Below are 25,399 nucleotides of genomic sequence, written 5' to 3' on the forward strand. Positions count from 1 at the left end.
AAACTAATTTCTACCACCTACCATCATGTTTCATTTGACAATCTGTTCTCTTCAATTCTAAGATTCCCATCTTTTGTGAGTGGAGAACTTTCTTAATGTGTTTTAAAGAAATTCAAAGACTTTGCTATTATACCAACTCCATCTAAAACTTGCAAGTGTGAAGCTACTTCTTCAAACCACAAACAGAAATCCCCCATAATTCCTGGCCATTTGAGGGAGATTCCACAGGAGGAAAGGCGCCAAAATTAAGTTACTTAATGGACCAAAATATGTGTTCAAATTCATCGCAGATACCATATATAGTAGTACAGGAGTTTTCAACAATAGATTAAATCATCTAAACAATTTGTTTATGTTTTCTGTGGGAAAAATATAATATTTTATTAGTATTTCAAGGTTGTTTTACTCCTTTAAAGAAGAATTAAAATGATAGTTGTTATGTTTATATTTATGACAGCCCTATATTTTTCAAGAGAATAAAAACTAAGGAAAGATGGGTTTCCAACTTCCTCTAAGAATCGTCAGGATTCTGGTTAGCACTGGCTACTCATATGTTAACCCTAATTTACTGCTTATTTGCCCAGAGTAAAGTTAATTCCATAATAACTGTACTTAAAAAGGGGGGGTATTTTTTGACCTAACATCACCATTTCTAAGCCATTAATGACAGATTCATTGTCCTCATGAAAATACAAATGAGCACTCTAGTGTCACATTAAATGGGAGCAAATCACAGGAATAGTATATTTAATTTTAAACGAGAGAAGTCTACTTAAATATTTTGTCTGTCTTAGTATACTAAAATTTCTTCGAGTAAATAAAAAACAGTATTTAAGATTCCTCTTAGAAAATTACTCCCCATTTTAATATTATTAAACTGACTTTAGGCTGTGATAGAGATATAGGTGATATAGCTCAATAGACTTGACACTGTAAGTGACAGAATTGATGGACTCAAATGGAGGTTGTACTATTGGGGTGGCCAAAAAGTTCGTTCGGGTTCTTCCGTAAGATAGCATGGGAAAACTCGAATGACTTTTTGGCCAACCCATACATTCCCCTGATATTCCTTCTGACTTTGTGACTAAAGATCATAAAAAGTGGTAATTTTCAAGATGAGATATAACATTAATATGAAAGCATTAATCTTAATAAAATCCTTGGATAAATTCCTTTGATAAATAGAAGAACACACTGGTCACACTTGATGGCGCAACTCAGTATAGACATTATTATTTTTTTCTGTATGTAAGATATGGGTGAACAGTGGTAAAGGTGGGAATATAGGCAAGCTACCCTTAGTATAAGTAGCCACCAACTATAAGCAGCTATCCAGCACTTGAAATGCGGATAGTCTGAATTCAGAGGTACTGAGTGTGTAATACACACTGGATTTCTCAAAGTATTTAATAATGTAAAATACCTTTCATATATTACATGTATGATAAAATGATAATATTTTAGGTATATTAGGTTAAAAGTATATTATTAAAAATCACATCATCTCTGTGGTATACACACACACACACACACACACACACACACACACACACACACACACAGTGGAATATTACTCAGCCATAAAAAAGAATGAAATAATGCCATTTGCAGCAACATGGATGGACCTAGAGATTATCATAAAAGTGAAGTCAGACAGAGAAGGAGAAATATTTGATATCACTTATATGTGGAATCTTAAAAAATGATACAAATGAAGTTATTTACAAAACGGAAACAGACTCACAGACATAGAAAACAAACTTATGGTTACCAAAGGGGAAAGGGCAGGGAGGGATAAATCAGGAGTTTGGGATTAGCATATACAAACTACTATATATAAAATAAACAACAAGGTCCTACAGTATAGCCCAGGGAACTACATTCAATATCTTGTAATAAACTATAATGGAAAAGAATCGGAAAAAGAAACTCTCTCTATATCTATCTCTATATCTATCTATCTATACCTGAATCACTTTGCTGTATACCAGAAACTAACACAATGTTGTAAATCAACTACACTTCAATAAAAAAATAACTTCATCTGTTTCTTTTTTGTTCTTGAATGTGACTACTAGAAAATTGTAAATTGTATATATGGCTCTCATTTGTGACACTTACTGTAGTTCTATTGGGCAGCATTGCCCTACAGCAGGATTTCTTAACCCACAGTAAAGCAACACCGCTGACATTAGGATCTGGTAATTCTTTGGGATTTCTTAACCCACAGTAAAGCAACACCGCTGACATTAGGATCTGGTAATTCTTTGATGTGGGAGGCTTTCCTATGCCTTGTAGAATGTTTGAAAGCATCCCTGGCCTCTACCTGCTAGATGCAAGAGCACTTTCCCCCAAGTTGTAACAACCCCAAAGTCTCCAGACACTGTCAAATATCCTCTGAGGGCAAAATTCCTTCCACTTGAGAACCACTGGTCTGCAGTATCCGAACTACTCTCACATCACTATACCAAGACAAGTTGGCAATACCAAATTTGCAAAAGGAAAAACACAGTTATCAGAAATTCAAATGCACTGCATTTGCTGATTTGATATGATTAGCATGAGAGTTATTTTTCAAAATATTATTTTCTTTTGGAAACATGATGTCATTGTGACTGAGAATGTGTTCATAAAACTGAATTCAAACATGTATTTCCTTAATTTAGATATAAAATAAAGACGGTTCACAAAAAATGAAATTAAAATTTCAATATGTAATATTTGTTTTAAAAAAGATCATCTTGGGCTTCCCTGGTGGCGCAGTGGTTGAGAGTCCGCCTGCCGATGCAGGGGACATGGGATCGTGCCCCGGTCCGGGAAGATCCCACGTGCCGCGGAGCGGCTGGGCCCGTGAGCCATGGCCGCTGAACCTGCGCGTCCGGAGCCTCTGCTCCGCAACAGGAGAGGCCACAACAGTGAGAGGCCCGCGTACCACAAAAAAAAAAAAAAAAAATCATCTTTTCAAGACATCGTGTTATTTTTCATAATGACAAATACATGCTCTAAATGACAATACCAGTTCAACTTTACATAAACAATATATTAATGTGAATATCTTCTTTCTGTGAATTCCCTGGTTACAACTGTGAATCACATCTGAAGAATGATGGCTTTAAAATTTTTCTAATATAAATTAAAGTTTATATTTGACTTCATAATCAGTGTTTTACCACAAAAGGAGAATAATTTAACTGTACATGTTCAATAAAGCTCAAACTCCTTGTTTACTAATCATCCATGTAGCAATGTAAAAAGCAGCTCAAAATCCTAAAAACATAAGTAATATACGTTGATTATATTGTTAGGCAAAGAAATCTCTAGTATATTTAGCTCGTCAATAGTCCATAGGGATTTTTATCACAGTTCAGCTGTAAGCTCTTTCAAATAGTTACTATTTCTTTATTGTGTGGTACCACACAAATCAATTACCAACTGAATTAGAGCTTTTATATAATATTAATGACTGTGTTAATACTCAATGTTGTTTTCAACTGTGAAAAAGCAATGGGAGTTATCATGCCTCATTTGTGTTCCATTTGAAGCGAAGGCAATAACCAAATCTTTTTAGCAAGAAAATAAATCTGCATAATGAAATATAATCATTTTGTATATTTCTTGTTTTTATTTTTTTTAAGTTTTATTTTTATTTATTTATTTCATTTGTTTTATTTGTTATTTTTGGCTGCATTGGGTTTTCGCTGCTGCGTACGGGCTTTCTCTAGTTGTGGTGAGTAGGGACTACTCTTCATTGTGGTGCGCAGGCTTCTCATTGTGGTGGCCTCTCTTGTTGCAGAGCACTGGCTCTAGGCGCACAGGCTTCAGTAGTTGTGGTGCACGGGCTTAGTTGCTCCGTGGCATGTGGGATCTTCCCAGGCCAGGGCTCAAACCTGTGTCCCCTGCATTGGCAGGTGGGTTCTTAACCACTGCGCCACAAGGGAAGCCCCTCTTTTGTATTTTAAATTAAAGAAATGTGCATTTGAATTAACAGTAACTGCTCCCAAGACACAGTAAATTAATAATGTCAAAGTTTTGTTTTTTCTCGCTAAGGCTTCATTAAAAAAATGGGGGAAGACAAGAAAAGGCATGTTCAGATAAAGTGGAATAGCTAAAAGCACAGCTAAGCATTGTGTTCAGTGGGCTTAAATAGTACAATTTTCATTGGGACAACAGAGAATAGAATATAATAGGATAATTTACATTAACATGCTTATTGTCTAGTACATCCTCTCTGAGGATTTTACACCTACTCTATCTCTTTTCCTACCACTATTATCATTTTATACCCTAAAAACCATTACTAGCTTGTGATCCATTGAGGGACAAGTCTGTTACTTTGGGTCAATGAATAGCCACAAGGTAGCACTGAACCTCTGTGACCCAAGGCTGTGACAGATATGTACAAATAAATCAATAAAATATTCCTCTGGTTAAAACTACTACCTTCCATTTCATAAGACTTATCCATTTCCTACAAATGTAATCTAACTCAATACAAATATTTACCAGTTATTTGAAGGGTGAGATAATTTCCTTGGTATAGACTGTCAAATCAGTTTTTAGACTAAAAATAAAAAACAAAGAAAAGTGTAGCTAACTGTTCACTGTCTCCCTGATTCTATGCTTTTTGTTACCATGCCAGATAACATTTCCTTTTGCATATTCACTGTGCAATGAGACGCTTCCAAGGGCCCAGAGCATTCTATTATATCTTGGTGAACACATTTTATATATGTTAATGAGAAATTTTGCAACCATAACCCAATCATGATGAGAATTGTAATAATTCTGCCACTCTGCCAAAGTAACCTCATTTAGGAGAAAACTCTTCTGAAAAAACTACTTAAATAATAGACACAAAGTAATATGGGATCCAGAAAGGCAAAAACACAAAGTCCCAGGATAGGAAAGAGTCATTTAGACCCTCTCGTTAGAAATTCCTAAAGCAGCAAGCAACTACAGATAGGCAGAATTTCTTTCTCTTCTCTTCTCTCATCCTCCTCCCCTCCATTACGCCTCCTCCTCATCCTCCTCCTCCTCCTCTCTGTTTCTCCCCCATACTCTCTCTCTGAAGGAAAATAATAGTCAGCATACCGAACTCCTGAGCAGCTCTGGCCCTAGGCAGAACTGTAAAACAGGAGGAGATTATGTGTCATTTCTACTGACATCTTCAGTTTTTCTGTGCTATCCATCCATCCTAGTACCCAGCATCCCCCTGCTACCCACCGTACCCTGGGCTTAATCCTGCCATCTTACTCACTGTTGTTGAAACTACTGCTACAGCACCTACCAGTTCCTCAGGATCTCTCTCATTTATATTAACTCATAGGAAGATATTATGGAGTCATCCCCACTAGTGGCACATTAATTTTTAGATGATCTATTAAAGACAATGATTCAAATGAATAAATTTCTAAAGCTGAACTGAAACAAGAAATGATGCAGACTGGGGACAGAAAGGTTGGATCAAATTTCTAATCCACTTGTTTACCATGAACACTGTATATACATTTCCTTAATCACATGATGCAGGAAAGTTATCTACTCAAAATTTGATCTCTGAAAGTAAAAGTAGCTAGTGGAGAGAAAACTGATGTGAAAAAGATCATTCTTGTTTACTAACATAAAATAGCAGAAAAAAGGGGCAGGATATTCACGCAAAGATATTTTGCCCTGGAGAGAGATGCAAAGAAGTGGCATGTTCCAGCTGCAAAAATAAATGTCCAGGTAAATTATTTGGGGGTACTCCTCTGAGAGATAAACTCTACTTTTAAAATAAAACAAGAGACCTACAAGATGGCGGAAGAGTAAGATGTGGAGATCACCTTCCTCTCCACAAATACATCAGAAATACATCTACATTTGGCATAACTCCTACAGAACACCTACTGAATGCTGGCAGAAGACCTCAGACCTCCCAAAAGGAAAGAAACTCCCCACCTACCTGGGTAGGGCAGAAGAAAAAAGAAAAAACAGACAAAAGAATAGGGATGGGACCTGCACCAGTGGGAGGCAGCTGTGAAGGAGGAAAGGTTTCCACACACTAGGAAGCCCCTTCACAGGCAGAGATGGCGGGTGGCGGAGGGGAAGCTTTGGAGCCACGGAGGAGAGCGCAGCAACAGGGGTGCAGAGGGTAAAGCAGAGAGATTCCCGCACAAAGAATCGGTGCCGACCAGCACTCACCAGCCCGAGAGGCTTGTCTGCTCACTTGCTGGGGCGGATGGCATCTGGGAGCTGAGGCTCCGTCTTTGGAGGTCAGACCCCAGGGAGAGGACTGGGGTTGGCTGCATGAACACACCCTGAAGGGGGCTAGTGCGCCACTGCTAGCCGGGAGGGAGTCCGGGAAAAAGTCTGGACCTGCCTAAGAGGCAAGAGACCATTGTTTCGGGGTGCACAAGGAGAGGGAATTCAGAGCACTGCCTAAACAAGCTTCAGAGCCAGGCGCGAGCTGCAGCTATCAGTTCCGACCCCAGAGACAGGCATGAAATGCTAACGCTGCTGCTGCAGCCACCAAGAATCCTGTGTGCAAGCACAAGTCACTATCCACACCTACTCTCCTGGAGCCTGTTCAGCCCGCCACTGCCAGGGTCCCGTGATCTGGGGACAATAATCCCGGGAGGACACACGGCACACCTCACACTGTTGCAATGTCACACCAGCCTCTGCCGGCACAGGCTCGCCCCACATTCCATACCCCTCCCTCCCCGCCGGCCTGAGTGAGCCAGAGCCCCGTTGCTCCTTTAACCCTGTCCTGTCTGAGCAAAAAGAGATGCCCTCAGGTGACCTACATGCAGAGGTGGGGCCAAATCCAAAGCTGAACCCCAGGAGCGGTGGGAACAAAAATGAGAAAGGGAAATCTCTCCCAGCAGCCTCAGGAGCAGCGGATAAAATCTCCACAATCAACTTGATGTACCCTGCATCTGTGGAATAACTGAATAGACAACGGATCATCCCAAACTTGAGGCGGCGGGATTTGGGAGCTATATATATATATTTTTTTTTTTTTTCCTTTTTCTCTTTTTGTGAGTGTGTATGTGTATGCTTCTTTGTGTCATCTTCTTGTCTGTACAGCTTTGCTTTTACCATTTGTCCTACGGTTCAGACTGTTTTGGGGGGGTTTATTTGGTTCTTTGGGGGGTCTTTTAGTATAATTTTTAGCACTTGTTATCATTGGTGGATTTTTTTTGGTTTACTCTCTTCTTTTCCTTTCTTTTTTTAATTACTTTTTAATTTTATTTTTCATAATTATTTTCTATTTTTATTTTAATAATGTTATTTTATTTTATTTTTTTCTTTCTTTCTTTCTTTTTCTCCTCCTTTTTCTTCTCAGCCTTGTGACTGACAGGGTCTTGGTGCTCCGGCTAGGTGTCAGGCCAGAGTCTCTGAGGTGGGAGAGCCGAGTTCAGGACACCGGTCCAGCACAGACCTCCTGGCTCCATGTAATATCAAACAGCGAAAGCTCTCCCAGAGATCTCAATCTCAGTGCTAACACCCAGGTTCACTCAACGACCAGCAAACTACAGTGCTGGACACCCTATGCCAAACAACTAGCAAGACAGGAACACAACCCCACCCATTAGCAGAGAGGTTGCCTAAAATCATAATAAGGTCACAGACACCCCAAAACACACCAGCAGGGGCAGCCCTGCCCACCAGAAAGACAAGATCCAGCCTCATCCACCAGAACACAGACACTAGTTCCCTCCACCAGGAAGCCTACACAACTCACTGAACCAACCTTAGCCACTGGGAGCAGATACCAAAAACAACAGCAACTATGAACCTGCAGCCTGTGAAAAGGAGACCCCAAACACAGTAAGTTAAGCAAAATGAGGAGAAACACAGAACAGAGAAGGAGCAAGGTAAAAACCCACCAGACCAAACAAATGAGGAGGAAATCGGCAATCTACCAGAAATATAATTTAGAGTAATGATAGTAAAGATATTCAGAATACTGGAAACAGAATGAAGAAAATACAAGAAACATTTAACAAGGACCCAGAAGAACTAAAGAGCAAACAAAGAATAATGAACAACACAATAAATGAAATTAAAAATTCTCTAGAAGGAATCAATAGCAGAATAACTGAGGCAAAAGAATGGATAAGTGACCTGGAAGATAAAATAGTGTAAATAACTACTGCAGAGCAGAATTAAGAACGAAAAGAATTGAGGACAGTCTTAGAGGCCTCTGGGACATAAATCACACCAATATTCGAATTATAGGGGTCCCAGAAGAAGAAGAGAAAAATAAAGGGACAGAGAAAATATTAGAAGAGATTATACATGAAAACTTCCCTAATATGGGAGAAGAAATAGTTAATCAAGTCCAGGAAGCACAGAGAGTTCCATACAGGATAAATCCAAGGAGAAACACAGCAAGACACATATTAATCAAACTATCAAGAATTAAATACAAAAAAAAAAATTAAAAGCCACAAGGGAAAAACAATAAATAATATACAAGGGAATCCCCATAAGGTTAACAGCTGATCTTTAAGCAGAAACTCCGCAAGCCAGAAGGGAGTGGCAGGACATATTTAAAGTGATGAAAGGGAAAAAGCTACAACCAAGATTACTCTACCCAGCAAGGATCTCATTCAGATTCGACGGAGAAATTAAAACCTTTACAGACAAGCAAAAGCTAAGAGAATTCAGCACCACTAAACCAGCTTTATAACAAATGCTAAAGGAACTTCTCTACGCAGGAAACACAAGAGGAAGAAAAGACCTACAATAACAAACCCAAAACAATTAAGAAAATGCTAATAGGAACATACACATCGATAATTACCTTAAATGTAAATGGAATAAATGTTTCAACCAAAAGACACAGACTGGCTGAACGGATACAAAAACAAGACCTGTATATATGCTATCTACAAGAGACACAATTCAGACCTAGGGACACATACAGACTGAAAGTGAGGGGATGGAAAACGATATTCCTTGCAAATGGAAATCAAAAGAAAGCTGGAGTAGCAATTCTCATATCAGACAAAATAGACTTTAATATAAAGACTATTACAAGAGACAAAGAAGGACACTACATAATGATCACAGGATCAATTCAACAAGAAGATATAACAATTGTAAATACTTATGCACCCAACATAGGAGCACCTCAATACATAAGGCAAGTGCTAACAGCCATAAAAGGGGAAATCGACAGTAACACAATCAGAGTACCGGACTTTAACACCCCACTTTCACCAATGGACAGATCATCTAAAATGAAAATAAATAAGGAAACACAAGCTTTAAATGATACATTAAACATATCACTTTTAGTTGATATTTATAGGACATTCCAACCAAAAACAACAGAAGACAGTTTCTTCCCAAGTGCTCATGGAATATTCTCCAGAATAGATCATACCTTGGGTCACAAATCAAGACTTGGTAAGTTTAAGAAAACTGAAATCCTATCAAGTATCCTATCTGACCACAACGCTATGAGACTAGATATCAATTACAGAAAAAAACCCAGAAAAAATACAAACACATGGAGGCTAAACAACATGCTACTCAATAACTAAGAGATCACTGAAGAAATCAAAGAGGAAATCAAAAAATACCTAGAAACAAATGACAATGAAAATACGAAGACCCAAACCTATGGGATGCAGCAAAAGCAGTTCTAAGAGGGAAGCGTATAGCAATACAATCCTACCTCGAGAAACAAGAAACATCTCAAATAAACAACCTAACCTTATACCTAAAGCAATTAGAGAAAGAAGAACAAAAAAGCCCCAAAGTTAGCAAAAGGAAAGAAATCATAAAGATCAGATCAGAAATAAATGAAAAAGGAATGAAGGAAACAATAGCAAAGATCAATAAGACTAAAAGCTGGTTTTTTTGAGAAGATAAACCAAATTGATAAACCATTAGCCAGATTCATCAAGAAAAGAAGGGAGGGGCTTCCCTGGGGGTGCAGTGGTTGATAGTCTGCCTGCCGATGCAGGGGACATGGGTTCGTGCCCCGGTCCGGGAAGATCCCACATGCCGTGGAGTGGCTGGGCCTGTGAGCCATGGCCTCTGAGCCTGCGCGTCCGGAGCCTGTTGCTCTGCAATGGGAGAGGCCACAACAGTGAGAGGCCCGTGTACCGCAAAAAAAAAAAAGAAAGAAAAGAAGGGAGAAGACTCAAATCAATAAAATTAGAAATGAAAAAGGAGAAGTAACAACTGACACTGCAGAAATACAAAGGATGATGAGAGATTACCACAAGGAACTCTATGTCAAAAAATTTGACAACCTGGAAGAAATGGACAAATTCTTAGAAAAGCACAACCTTTCGAGACTGAACAGGAAGAAATAGAAAATATGAAGAGACCAATCACAAGTAATGAAATTGAAAGTGTGATTAAAAATCTTTCAACAAACAAAAGTCCAGGACCAGATGGCTTCACAGCAAAATTCTATTAAACATTTAGAGAAGAGCTAACACCTATCCTTCTCAAACTCTTCCAAAATATAGCAGAGGGAGGAACACTCCCAAACTCATTCTACGAGACCACCATCACCCTGATACCAAAACCAGACAAAGATGTCACAAAGAAAGAACAGTACAGGCCAATATTACTGATGAACATAGATGCAAAAATCCTCAACAAAATACTAGCAAACATAATTCAACAGCACATCAAAAGAATCATACACCCTGATCAATCAATCAATGTGATACAACATATTAACAAACTGAAGGATAAAAACCATATGATCTGACCCACCTCCTAGAGAAATGGAAATAAAAACAAACAAATGGGACCTAATGAAACTTAAAAGCTTTTGCACAGCAAAGGAAATCATAAACAAGACGAAAAGACAACCCTCAGAATGGTAGAAAATACTTGCAAATGAAGCAACTGACAAAGGATTAATTTCCAAATATACAAGCAGGTCATGCAGCTCAATATCAAAAGAACAACCAACCCAATCCAAAAATGGGCAGAAGACCTAAATAGACATTCCTCCAAAGAAGATATACAGATTGCCAACAAACACATGAAAGGATGCTCAACATCACTAATCTTAGAGAAATGCAAATCAAAACCACAATGAGATATCATCTCACACCAGTCAGAATGGCAATCATCAAAAAATCTAGAAACAGTAAATGCTGGAGAGGGTGTGGAGAAAAGGGAACCCTCTTGCACTGTTGGTGGGAATGTAAATTGATACAGCCACTATGGAGAACAGTATGGAGGTTCCTTAAAAAACTAAAAATAGAACTGTGTTCCCGGCGTCAGCCCCAGTCCTCTCCCTGCATCCAACCGAAGCCCGAGCTGGGAATCTCTCCGCTTCGCCCTCCGCACCCCTGTTGCTGTGCTCTCCTCCACGGCTCCCAAACTTTCCCCTCCGACACCCGCAGACTCCGCCCTCGAAGGGGCTTCCTAGTGTGTGGAAAGCTTTCCTCCTTCACAGCTCCCTCCCACTGGTGCAGGTCCCGTCCCTATTCTTTTGTCTCTGTTTTTTCTTTATTCTTTTGCCCTGCCCAGGTACGTGGGGAGTTTCTTGCCTTTTGGAAGGTCTGAGGTGTTCTGCCAGCGTTCAGTAGGTACTCTTTAGGAGTTGTTCCACATGTCGATGTATTTCTGATGTATTTCTGGAGAGGAAGGTGATCTCAATGTCTTACTCTTCTGCCATCTTGAAGCTCCTCCCATATTATTTTTAAGTTATGAAAAACTAAGTCATTTCAAAAGTGTTATTTTGCATTAATCAAATTCTATAATTATCTTTCAGATTTAAAAATTTTTCTTAAATACATACTGTAAAATATTGGCAGGAAAGAGATTATATTGGTTATCTGGTTATCTTTGACTTTATTTTTTTCTCAGAAGCTCTAGCTGCTTCAAAGTGTCTATAATAATCATGTAGTGCTCATAAAATGAGAACAATGCATTTTTTTTTAAATATAGTAAACGTCCTTTCTTAACTATACAGCTATCAACCAGAAAGTGGATCTTGTTTGAACGTTAAAGAAATTGGTCCAAGAGAATAAACTTTCAGTCGCATGTAAGATGTATAAGTCCTGGGGTTTAAATGTGCAGCATGGTGACTACAGTTAATCATACTGTATCATGTACTCGAAATTTGCTAAGAAAGTAGATCCTGTATTCTCACCACCGATGCCAAAAATGAAAAACGTAGCTAAAAAAAAGAAGCAGCCTCTGTGAAGGGAGCTTCGAGTAGAAATCACTCTGAAATCTCACTGTTTTAAGTTCAGTGGGGAGCAGGTATGGTATAACATGTATATGTTTGAGTTATTGGGTTTTATCTCTTTCTGTCCTTTAAAAAAATTTTAAAAATTAATCTCATTACAAGAGCTATACTTTTGATTAACAATGATGTTACCATTTATTGACTATTTGTGACAAATCAAGCACTATATTAACACTTAAATCAGCACTGCATTTAATGATCTAAAACAACCCTATGAAGTCGTTATCCTTATCCATATTTCAGAGATGTGAACACTTATCCAAGGTAACACAATAAGTAGAGCCAGCACTTCAACTCAGGTTTGTCTAATTCAAATCCTTAGCTCTAAACTATTACAGAGGCAGACCTTGGAGATATTGTTGGTTCCAGACCACTGCAATAAATCGAGTATCACAATAAAGTGACACACATTTTTTGGTTTCCCAATGCATATAGAAATTATGTTTAGGGCTTCCCTGGTGGCGCAGTGGTTGCGAGTCCGCCTGCCGATGCAGAGGACACGGGTTCGTGCCCCGGTCCGGGAAGATCCCACATGCCGCGGAGCGGCTGGGCCCGTGAGCCATGGCCGCTGAGCCTGCGCGTCCGGAGCCTGTGCTCCGCAACGGGAGAGGCCACAATAGTGAGAGGCCCGCGTACCGCAAAAAAAAAAAAAAAAAAAATTATGTTTACACTGTACTGTCGTCTACTAAACGTGCAACAGCACTGTCTTAAAAAATGTACACACCTTAATTAAGAAGTACTTTCTTTAAAAAGTGCTAACCAATATCTGACTCTTCACCAAGTCACAGTAACATCAAAGATCACTGATCACAGATCACCATAACCAACACTACTGAAAAAGTTTGAAATATCGTGAGAATTACCAAAATGTGATAGAGACACGGAGTGAGCAAATGCTGTTGGAAAAATGGCACCAAAAGACACTGCATGCAGGGTTGCCACAAACCTCCAGCATGTTTTTAAAAAAAAAAAAAAAAAGCAGTATCTGAGAAGCGCCATAAAGCAAAGCACAATTAAATGAGGTATGCCTGTATTATAGTTTCTTTAGAGAAGGCAAAACAAAGCAAAACTGTAGACACTGTAGACAATACAGAAAAGAATAAGGAGGAAAATATACGTTACTCAAATCAACAACTCAGAGCAACCCTTTGGTGAATTTCCTTGCTGCTTTACATTTTATTTCAAAATGATATATCATTTTATAGATCACGGGTCACATAATACAGAGAGTTATGTTCGGCTCATTTTGTAAGCATTCCCCCGTATCATTAAACATCCCCTTGCTGCTTTCTAACAGTTATGGGAAACTCGTTTGTTTGATTTTATCTTGCCTAATGATGAAAAAGTACAAATTGTTTTGAATTCTACTAGTGTTCATGTTAAGCTTTGCTAACACTTTAATATATATTTCTTCAATTATCTCTGCATCACTTATTAGTCTTCCCTGTTCTTCAAACGTGCCTGGCATGTTCCCTCCCCAAGGTGTAGACACATTTTCTCTTTTCTCAGTCTTGATTGTTCTGACCCCAGATACCTGCAGAGCTTACTCTCTTACCTCCTTCAGGTCTTCAATGAAATGTCACCTTCACAGTAAGGATATACCTGGCCAACCTATTCAAAACTGCAATTATACAATCACAAACTCTCCACTCTCACCATCTCTATTTCCCTTTTATATATTAGTTTCCTTTGTATTGTTACCATCTCACATACAATATATATTACCTATTTATCCTGGTTATTGTTGTCTTCACCCACTAGTATGCAAGCTGCGTATGAGGGCAAGGATATTTTTCCTGATTTACTCACTGCTTTATCTACAGTACCTAGAACAATGTCTAATAGGTAGTAGATGTTCCATAAATATTTGTCAAATGAACAGTCATCAATAAAATGATCGCAGGGTAGTCCTTCCCCCTCCTTCCAATTAAAATCATGGAATTGAACCATAAAAGTATGTAATGCACACACCTGAGATATCTAGTAATTAGTAGATTTAAGAAGAAGGACAATCTCAGGTTTCCCAAATAAAGATAAAATACTACTGGAGCCTAAATTTTGCTAGAATGGTTAAGCGGAATGTTGTTTTAGGCTAACCTTCTGGTAATATTTCAGGTTCTTGGTAGACTGAGCAGAAGCCTGATATATCACCAAAGTGGGTAAATTTACCCAGTTCCTACACTCAAGTCAGTTCAGAGACCCACAGCACCTTGACTCCTGGGGAGGCTAAGTCATATTGAACGTTGTCCCTGCAATGCAGCCAGAATTCATTGCAGTGACTCCTCTGAGCCTTTTCCTAGAGGGAACGACAGCCATTTACTAGGATGTAAGGGTACTGGGGAAAATAAAACACCCTAAGCTTTGGGGAATTACTGATGCTAGGTATGAACTGTCTCTAACCGCTGGGGAGTTTTAATGCCACCTTGATCCGATGACCAAAGTGGGGGCTTAGGGAAATCAGATACACAATGAGTCTTGGGCTAAGTCCATCTAACAGTGGGTTCGGACAGACCACAGACTTATCCTGTGCTTATTTCCTCAGTTACTGAATAGATATTGGCAAAGATTTATGAAGTATCTAGCAGAAACCTCACATTGGTTCCTGGATCCCTGGAGTGAGAGCTATGAAGAAAAGAAGCGCCAATTTGAAGACTGTGCCCATCTTCCAAAACAGTAAGCCAACATGCTACCACATCACTAGAGGATTTCAGAGATTAGTACCACCTGCAAAACCTTAAAAGGTGTGGCATCAGGGATTCTCATTTAACTCACTTATTTCACAGCGCCGAAGGCCTATGTGGCGGTGGGGGGGGGTCTCAAGGAACAGCTGTAGATTATTATAAATTTAGTCACATAGTGATTCCAGCTCTTCCAGAAAAGGTATCTTTACTGGGGCATCTTGACACTGACAGTGGCACCTGATACAGAGCTAACCTATCAAACACTTTCTTTTCAATATAAATCAGTAAAGCAAATCAGAAGTTGTTTGCTTTCTCCTGCCAAGGGCAGCAGTACACGTTCCTTGTCTTATCTAAGGACTGTATCACCACCTTGTTTAAAATACAAGGCTCAGTGACTTTGGTTTTACTCCTGTCCCACAGAGCATCTCTCTGGTCCACTACATTGATCATGCTAATTGAATCTTTTCACAAAGAAGTAGCCAGCACCCTTGATGCCAAAATACAGACATATCATCCTTGGAAAGTTCATGGGCCTCATCACTGAAGTCACTAGGAATATACACTAATCTATTGCACACCGGGATATTCCCTCTAAAGTGAGAAAACAAGTTCCTCTAACTCAAACCTTCCACAATGAAGAAAGCAGCACAGTACTTAAAACTTTGAGGCAATACATACCACATTCACGAGCGCTTCTCTGATCAATTTAGGTAACTCCGGAGCTAGCCGCTTTTCAATAAGGCCTAAAATAAGAGAGAGTTCTATAGCCAGCTCAGGCTGGCATTACAAAATGCCCTAGCAAGTGACCTCATGACCTAGTAGTGGCAACGATACTTAAAGCGTCTGTGGCATGTAGGCAAACCATAACAAAAAAAATCAGAGAGCCCTAGTGTTTTGAAGGAGGGCTATACTATATTCTGCTAAAAATTTGTCCTCATTTGTTGGTTTGCAAACCGGCCCCGGTACCGGCAGGGAAGGGAGAGACCGAAGAAAGAGGCAGCTACTCCAGATTGGTAGATGGCAGGTTTAAGCACCAAAGAAACTTACCCACAAGGCGTGTCTTGGGCACCGCAAGATGAGGAGGTCTCCACTCCTGCCCGCCAGAATCTTAAAAGTTTATATGGAGGCCTTAACGGGGTTCAGTCGCGTATCTGGATGGTCTCAATACACTTTACTCTCTCAAGGCTGAGCCCTTAAAATGGCTCTAGCCGTGGGAGCTGTAGGCGGAGCGTACCTTCTAAGGCCAGGGGCGTGGCGAGAACCCTCCGGGTCCACCTGAAGGGTCAATCAGAGGTCATATCCTCTTGATGACCTCCTCCAGCAGCATTTGAAGATCAAGCCCTAATTGGCTCTAGACCTCAGTAGAGAATGAATGTCTGAGTGTGGAAAATCAAGTGCCCATGTAAGCTCGGCTTCCCATTGTAGATTACGTACTGACACACATCCTCATACATCTGAATTTATATGTCAGTATTCCATTTCTTTAAATGAAAATGAAACAGGATATCAGTGCCAAGCAGCTTTAATAGCATAAGTAAATATGATGAGCATGTAGCTGTTACTGTACCCACTTCTCTGGCTTAGCTACCTATCCCTCTAGCCCACACCTCTGGCTTCAAAGGCATTCCCTAAGACAAGTTAAGAGTCAGAAAAAGCATGGACCTGACTCATGAATGAGTCTGCATATGTGCTGGAAGCACCAGGTTCCCGCATTACAGCCTCACTGACGGAGAGCCTTGCTAAACCATGGGGAAGGGAATTCTTCTCAGGGGGCAGAACCTGGAGGGGCTCATTTTGTCCTCTTTCTATAGAAAGAGAGCTTGTGAAACCGTTCTACAGTGACTTACGGGCAGTTTAGGTGAAACATGCTATTGCAGTTTTGGTATTAGCTACTTTTATTCCCCTAAAGCCCTACAGCTCCTTCTAGGCATCTCTCCTTCCTGACCCCATGAAGGACTCCAGTAACACCTTTTCGTCCCCCTGCCTCCCAGTATTAGGGGAGGTTAAAAGGATTCTCACTGTGGCTTGTGGCTTCCTCAGTGTTCCAGCATTCCTATTTGGTTCCCTTAACCCTGTCCTTACCTCTTATATAAACCCTTCAGTAAATTCAATCAGACATTTTGAAGTTAACTTTCTGTTTTCTGAGATGATCCTGATTAATATAGATATGATAAGAGGCCACCAAAATCGATCTTATCTTTATAAGAAAAGTCTAGAGATCCATTGAAATAGAAAGTTCTTAAAAGAGTTGTTGCTGTATTAGACTCTAATAATTAGATCATTCTATAAATATTGTTCACCAATGAGATGTAGTCTGTGTGAAAAAAAATTTAACCACCTCAACACACCTGAAATACAATGGTAGGGAAAAAATGGCCTAACAGCGATTTTTCAAGGTATATTTTATTTAGAAAAACAGAAAAGAGGAATTCGCACATAGTGGTTACTAGCTCCAAGCATATACCATTTTGTTTTTTTAACATCTTTACTGGAGTATAATTGCTTTACAATGGTGTGTGTATACCATTTCTTTATGGACAAGAATGGTAATGGTTGTAAGTGGACAGAATTTTTAGTACATACCACCCTTATGCCCATCAAGGGACTTTTTCTTGTCCACTTCTCTCCATGAGTGTACCTGAAAGAGTGGCAAATGAATATGGACTGGTGGGGATAGAAAAATCACTACGGTAGTTAGATAATTACAGGCCCCTGTTTGCCAGATGTTGGCTTTCCCTGGCATAAGAACAACCAGTAAAAACTAAAATCAGTTTTTTAAAAAAATCTACTTCAGTTTAGGCACTGTCTTAAATGGTAATCATTGAAAGAGATTTAATAGAGTATGACACTTGAATGTGAACAAAAACTTTTTTTCTTCTGAATCTTCACAACCAATCTGGAGTAGCTTTCCATTTCCCTTGGTCTTTGTTATAGAGCAAAGGGAAAAAGAAAGTCAGGATAAGCTCATGCATGGATCAGTATTATCTTAAGACAGTGAAACTGCAAACGTACTATCATCTGAGAAAAGTGCCACATCACATCTGTATTTGAATTCTTTTTTAAGATTCTTAGGACTGAGTTCATTTGGTAGACAAAAAATTATTGAGCACCTATTATGTCAGGCACTCCTTGCACCATTGGAGATCCAGCAATAACAAATGTTGCTTAAATCATAATGAGGCTGTGCAAAAAATAAAATAAATAAGCAAAGCATATGCCATGTGTTGGAAAGTATATGGAGTAAAATAAGGCAAGGGAGATGGATAAGGATTTTTGAGGAATGAGATAAAGATCCCAAAAGTAATAAATTGGTCAAACAAAGTCTCACTGAGAAGGTCTCACTTGACTTAAAACCTAAAAGAAGAGAGGAGAAAACCATGGGGATATCTTTAGAAGAGCAGTCCAGGAAAGGTCAAAGGAGTGGAAGGTTGCCACTCAGGGTGTGTGAGCCCTACGGAACATTTGATTTACTTATCCTTTTAGTTTAGGGAACGGGTTTTCAACTCCATCACTACTGATATATTTGGACAGAGAATTGTTTTCTTATGGGGGCTGGCCTGTGTGTTACAGGCTATTTACCAGCATTCTGGGTTCTACCCATTAGAAGCCAGCTTCTTGAGACAACTAAAAATGTCTTCGGATATTACCAAATGTCTCTTGGGGAGCAAAAGTGTCCCGATTGAGAACCACTGACTAGAAGTCAACATAAATAACAAAGGCCAAATATATTTTTCTTTAATCGCAGAGCCATCATCTGCTTGGCCTGTAAAAAGAATAAATTCTCTGAATAGATTCTTTTGCCTCACTACATACTCAGTTTGGTTAGGTCAAGTGGAAAGAACTTCATGACAGATGGCTCTTCTGGTCCCAAGATGGTACTTATTTTTCTAGCCACTCCACCTGTGTTTCACTACGTATGTTTTCTCTAGCCACGACAAGGATTCAGAGTTCAGCTGTAGCCATTACGGTGCGTTAGGCTGGACCTCGTTAATGCATATTCATCCAACCATATGTGCCTTTGTAGGTCAGGGAAGCAGTGTCAGAGAAAGGTTCTGAGCAGAGGCAGAACTCTTCACTCCACCACGCAACCCTGTCACCCCCTAGCATCTTGGAAAGCTCAAGGTGCTTGGAAAGCTCAGAGGCAAAATCTGGACTGACAAACTGAATACTTAAAACAGCAGTAACCATTCATAAGAGATTATTTTCAAAATTTGGGGTGATAGACCTCTGTAAAGCCCAGAATCTAAGAGACATGTTGATTTTTTCAAAGAACCAAAAAACTGTCCCCTGGGTAACAATAATCACAAAGAAGATAAGGGATATATATGTATGCCTACCTACACACAAACACAATTTCCATTAAAATCCTGATTCATTTTGGATACATAGAGACAAAAGGTGACATAATTTTGATAGTCTCATGTTAAACATATTCATCTGAAAGTTGTATTCAGTAAACTTAAAAAAAAAAAATTCCCTTATATCCCCAAACCTGGATCTTATCCTTCCTTTCCTCATTGTATTTGATGTCTAACTTTTTACTTAAACATACTATTGCAAAATAAGTATTATTATTTCATGATTATGTATTTTTAATTTATGTAAATGGTATTTTTCACTGAGCCTTATTTTTAGGATTCATCTGCATTGCTACATGCATTTCTAATCACTTGTTTCTAAATATCGCGTAACGGTCATTCTAAAAGTTTTTTTTACTATACACTCTCCCAGTGAGGCACGCAGTGGTAGCCTCCAATGTTGTACAAATAATAAAGCAATGTACATCACCCTGCATGTCTCCTCATGGACCTACAGAAGGATTTTCCTGGGAAATATGCATAGAAGAATGGCTGGATCATAGGTCACATATATTTAGTTTGATAATGTAGTGCCTGATTGCTCTCCAGAATTTGTACCATTAGGACAATAACTCCACACCCTCGCTCAAACCTGGCATTATCTAGCTGTCTAAATGTTGCCAATCTGTTATTATTACAAATTCCTATTAATTCACTGTTGTTTTAATTAACATTTTTGTGATTAACTGTGAGCAGCTCTACCAATGCTAATTTCACTTTTTGGATTTCCTGTTCTGGAAATTGTTCACTTATCTATTAGAGATTATGTGTTTATATTTGTAGCAGTTTCTTGCATAATTTAGATACTAATTACTTGTCTGTTTTAGACATTGTAAATATCATGTGTTAAATCACTCCTCAAAAACCATGTCCATGGTAATTGAAACAGAAATCTTTAGCTGTGATGTAATACAAATGATCAAAAATGTCACTCTCTGTGCTTTCTATTCAGTAAACATGCAATAATCATCTATTAAGTGTTGAACTCTAGGGAAGAGATTTAGTCCCACTTAGTCTCACTCACCAAAGGGTTATTATTTGAGGAAAGAGAACCATAATTGTAATTACAGGCAGAAATAAGTGAAAGAAATTTCAAAACACTAAAATGGGAATATAGGAATTGAAAAACTATGTATTCATGAAGATCATCTTTGCTGAAGTTATGAGTCTAGGGAGAACAACTCTTCATTCTTCTGTGAGAGATGGAATCAGCCTTTTCACCCCTCTCTGAGCTCTACTGTTGAATTTTCTAGGTGTTTTCCTAGTGGAGATGTCAGCTCCTTAATCTTTATTAATAAGAGCCTTTATTGAGACAGACACCGTCTTAGAAGCCAGTGATGTGGATATAACTAAGAAACATATCCTGCCTTAGGGGCTTCCCTGGTGGCGCAGTGGTTGAGAGTCCGCCTGCCGATGCAGGGCACACAGGTTCGTGCCCCGGTCTGGGAAGATACCACATACCGCGGAGCGGCTGGGCCTGTGAGCCATGGCCGCTGAGCCTGCGCATCCGGAGCCTGTGCTCCACAACGGGAGATGCCGCAACAGTGAGAAGCCCGCGTACCGCAAAGAAAAAAAAAAAAAAAAGAAACATATCCTGCCTGAAGAAGGTTACAGCAAAAAAAATCTAGACACCCTTCTTTTCACGTACTGTGTATGAACATCCTGAGCTTTCTTTTATTCAAACTATTTAACTCTGAAATTCCATAGCTGTTCTTTCTGATTTGTATTCTGCATATCTTAGCGTCACCCGTTATAGCATTAACAATTGTTCATTTAAATTCTGTACTTGTTTCATTTAATATAGCTAAGTCCCATAAGGCGATGGTATAGATATATTTAGAGAGTTGAGAAAAGGTAGATAATAAATATAAACTGGATGGCTCTATCACGACCTGGAAACAGTGTATTGATGCAATCAGATTTTCGTTTAAAACTGATTACTCAAACTACAGTGTGAGAAATGTGTTTGGCTTATTTGGGTGGAGTAGTGGTAAGATCAGTGTAGGAGAGCAGATATGAATATCTTAGTAAGGCAGAGGAGTAAAAGTGGCCTTTACTATGGAAATACGAGCATGATGGAGCAAAGTTTTCACAAAGTCTATGATTAGGAGGAAGAATTCACAAGAATTTTAAAAATTCATTTATAGTTTGTCTAGGTTAGGGTGGGCTATCATTGATGACTTTCAATTTTGTCAGCTGATGTCAAGCATTATACCATGCATAGTTTGCTCAGGCTGCCATAACAATATACTACAGACCGGGTAAATTAAATAAGAGAAATTTATTTTCTCACCGTTCTGGAGGCTGGAAGTCCAAAATCAAGCTGCCAGCAGGGTTGGTTTCTGGTCAAGCATCTCTTCCTGGCTTGCAGACTTCTGCCTTCTCACTGTCTCTTCACATGGCCTTTCGTCTGTGCAAATGTGGAGAGAGAGATCTCTGGCATCTCTTCATCTTCTTTTAAGCACAACAGTCCTATGAGATTGTGGCCCCGCCCTTATGATCTCATTTAACCTTAATTATCTCCTTAAAAGCCGTCCCCAGGGCTTCCCTGGTGGCGCAGTGGTTGAGACTCCGCCTGCCGATGCAGGGGACGCGGGTTCGTGCCCCGGTCCGGGAAGATCCCACATGCTGTGGAGCGGCTGGGCCCGTGAGCCATGGCCGCTGAGCCTGCGCGTCTGGAGCCTGTGCTCCCCAATGGGAGAGGCCACAACAGTGAGAGGCCCGCACACCGCAAAAAAAAAAAAAAAGCCCTGTCTCCAAATGCAGTCACCTTGAAGGTGAGGTCTTCAACATATGAATTTTGTGGGAATACAGTTCAGTCCATAACATCCCAGGGTCAACATATCTTTTATGACTGGAAAAAGCAAGTTAAAGTGTGAATATTTTCCCCTAGTCTGTGAGTTTTCTTTTCACTTCCTTGATGGTGTCTTTGAAATATTTTCATTTTATTAAGTCCCATATATTAACTTCTTTTATCACTTGTAACATTTGGTTTTACATAAAACAGAATTTGCTAATATAAATAGTAGTTTATGACTGTATAGTCAGAAAACCACATAAGTGATTCAAATTAGTTTTACTTATATTAAAGGTTCTATCGGCCAAAATTATGTTCAGCTATATAAAATAGAAAACATAAATAACAGTATATCAAATATAATATTTTATTTGTTCCAGGTTTCTGATGGGTTCAGAACATTTCCAAAATTATTTTTTTTTTTTTGCGGTACGCGGGCCTCTCACTGTCGTGGCCTCTCCCGTTGCGGAGCACAGGCTCCGGATGCACAGGCTCACAGGCCATGGCTCACGGGCCCAGCCGCTCCGCAGCATGTGAGATCTTCCTGGACCGGGGCACGAACCCATGTCCCCTGCATCGGCAGGCGGACTCTCAACCACTGCACCACCAGGGAAGCCCAGCATTCCCATTTTTTAAAAATATAGAGCTTGTTAATCAATGAAGCCAGTATCAATCCATCCATCGGGTACTTGAATATGGTAACCTTTCATTAGCTTAGTTTATACAAACCCAGTGTAGCTGAGGAAAGAATTAATTTCACATGAACTTCACCAATTCAGATTATATGAAGGGCAGTTCTCCAAAGGAAAGCTGCAATGCAGTTCATTAAAACAATGGGAATGATTCTGAGCAGTTAAAGCTAATGATGTCCACTAGAGTCCATCTTTAGCTCATCTTACTGAAAACCAACCTACTGAAAGTGAATTTTCCAAATGAGTCATTAAATGAATGGCCAATTTGCAAATGCCTACATGGCAAAATTATCAAGTTTCCTAAAACCAATGACCAAATAAGAAGGCATACCAGGGCTTCCCTGGTGGCATAGTGGTTGAGAGTCCGTCTGCTGATGCAGGGGACACGGGTTCGTGCCCTGGGCTGGGAAGATCCCACATGCCACGGGGCAGCTAGGCCCGTGAGCCATGGCCGCTGAGCCTGCGCATCCGGACCCTGTGCTCCTCAACGGGAGAGGCCACAACAGTGAGAGGCCTGCGTACTGCCAAAAAAAAGAAGGCATACCAAAAATGGTTATAAGAACAATGTTAATGTCCATTATCAGTGTATGAAGATGAAAAACATTATTCTGAACACTAAATACATTCAGAAAGAATTTCACCATGATAAAAAGTTCAACATATTATGTAAATATGAGTCTATGAGTCTATTTTAACTGTTAGTGTTCAAATGCTATTTCATATTTCAAAAATCTTTAAACATTTCAGCATTCAAATATAGTATTTTATTTATTTATTTATTTTTAATTTATTTTTGGCTGCATTGGGTCTTTGTTGCTGCACACGGGTCTTCTCTAGTTGTGGCAAGCGGGGGGGCTACTCTTTGTTGCGGTGCACGGGTTTCTCATTGCAGTGGCTTCTCTTGTTGTGGAGCACGGGCTCTAGGCGTGCGGGCTTCAGCAGTTGTGGCTCATGGGCTCTAGAGCAGACTCAGTAGTTGTGGCGCACGGGCTTAGTTGCTCCGCGGCACGTGGGATCTTCCCGGACCAGGGCTCGAACCCATGTCCCCTGCATTGGCAGGCAGATTCTTAACTACTGCGCCACCAGGGAAGTCCCTAGTATTTTAATTTAATCAATTTACTTTAAATCTGTCTTGCAAATTCACATATGTATCACCGATAAATATTGGCTTTGAGGAATTAATTACATGATTCAATAAGAATCATCCTTAATAGGCAAATTCATTTCTCTTCTGCAAACCTTTGAAACTTACATTAATTTTGCATCAGTTTGCAGTATTTCCAACATTTTTTATTCACAAAACAAAATTACAGCATTTCCTAAGTGACTCCATAGTTGCAACGCATTTTAGACTTGGGGGGTATCTTTTGGTTAAATGATCAATTTATTAACTAAATGACAAATTTAATTTAGCTAAATGAATATACACGTTTAAACTAGTTATTTAAAATTCTACTTCACTTTAGATGCTTTCACTGAAACTGAGTTATTTTATTTTATTTAAATTAAAAGAAAAATGGTGAGATTCCTGCTATTCTGGCATTCTTGACAGTAGGCACTCAGACCACATCATCAAGAATCTCTAGGTTCCCAATTTATCTATGTTGGTTTAATTCTCAGAATATCTCCCTTCAAATAGTAGCCCTAGATGTGAAACCAGTGGTTCCCCAAACCAGCAGCACCAACATCACCTATGCACTTGTTAGAAATGCAGAATCCCAGACCCCACTCCAGATGTACTGAATCAGAAACTCTGGGGACAGAGCAGGGGTTCAGTGTCTGAGTTTTAACAAGCCTCCCAGGTGATTATAATGCATGCTAACATTTGACAGTCACCATAACTGCATGTGAAATAACACTTACTGTGCATTTTGACACAAGAGGATCCTCTTTTGACCACTGAAGTTTCAGAGCTTCCAGAGCAGCCAATATCACTTCCTCCTATCATTCTAGGAGCCTAAAGTGTCATGCAGAAACCGCCACATGTATTAGTTCCTTCAGCTCTCTTTTGCTTTGTGAGCTCCTTGTTATTCTCAGAGAATATTTTTACTAATGGATCGTCTCCTGTCATATCTTGGACCAATCATCCAAACAGCTATCTTGGGATGAGTAGACTTTCTCGGGGAGCCTCCTTTCTTTTAGAGGTTTGAAGGCCACTCGTTGTGTCTGTAATGAATTTACTGCTGAGCTGGCCTGGATGGGGGAAAATTCCTGAGGCCCCTTGCACTTGGCTTGAAACATGGGAAAAGCAATCTTTCTCCTCTTACAAGTGTGGAGGAAATGCCTGTCAGGGTGGCAAGTCTTTCAGCCATCTTTCACCTCAACTCTTTTATATTGCTTAGTTGAGTGACGGGTTAATGTCTGCAGAACCAGTTTTGGTCCAGTTACTTTGCAAGGTCATCCACCACTCACTTTAGAATACAGGGGTACTTGGCAGGTACAGATTCAGCCTCTGGAATCTCCAACAAACTCTCATGTAAGAAAAACTGCTGCTTTCAACGTCCAGTTCAATGCAGGTTTTCAGGGATATGTTTGACCCACAATGTCTTCACTCATAACACCTTTACCTATAGGCAATACGGGTAGATGCATCCTCTCCAAGAGTGAGGAAACGGGCCTAGGGCAAGCACAAAGCAGTAGTGGCTACATAC

The sequence above is a fragment of the Phocoena phocoena genome, chromosome X, assembly GCF_963924675.1.
Source record: "Phocoena phocoena chromosome X, mPhoPho1.1, whole genome shotgun sequence".
In the NCBI taxonomy this organism is placed as follows: domain Eukaryota; kingdom Metazoa; phylum Chordata; class Mammalia; order Artiodactyla; family Phocoenidae; genus Phocoena; species Phocoena phocoena.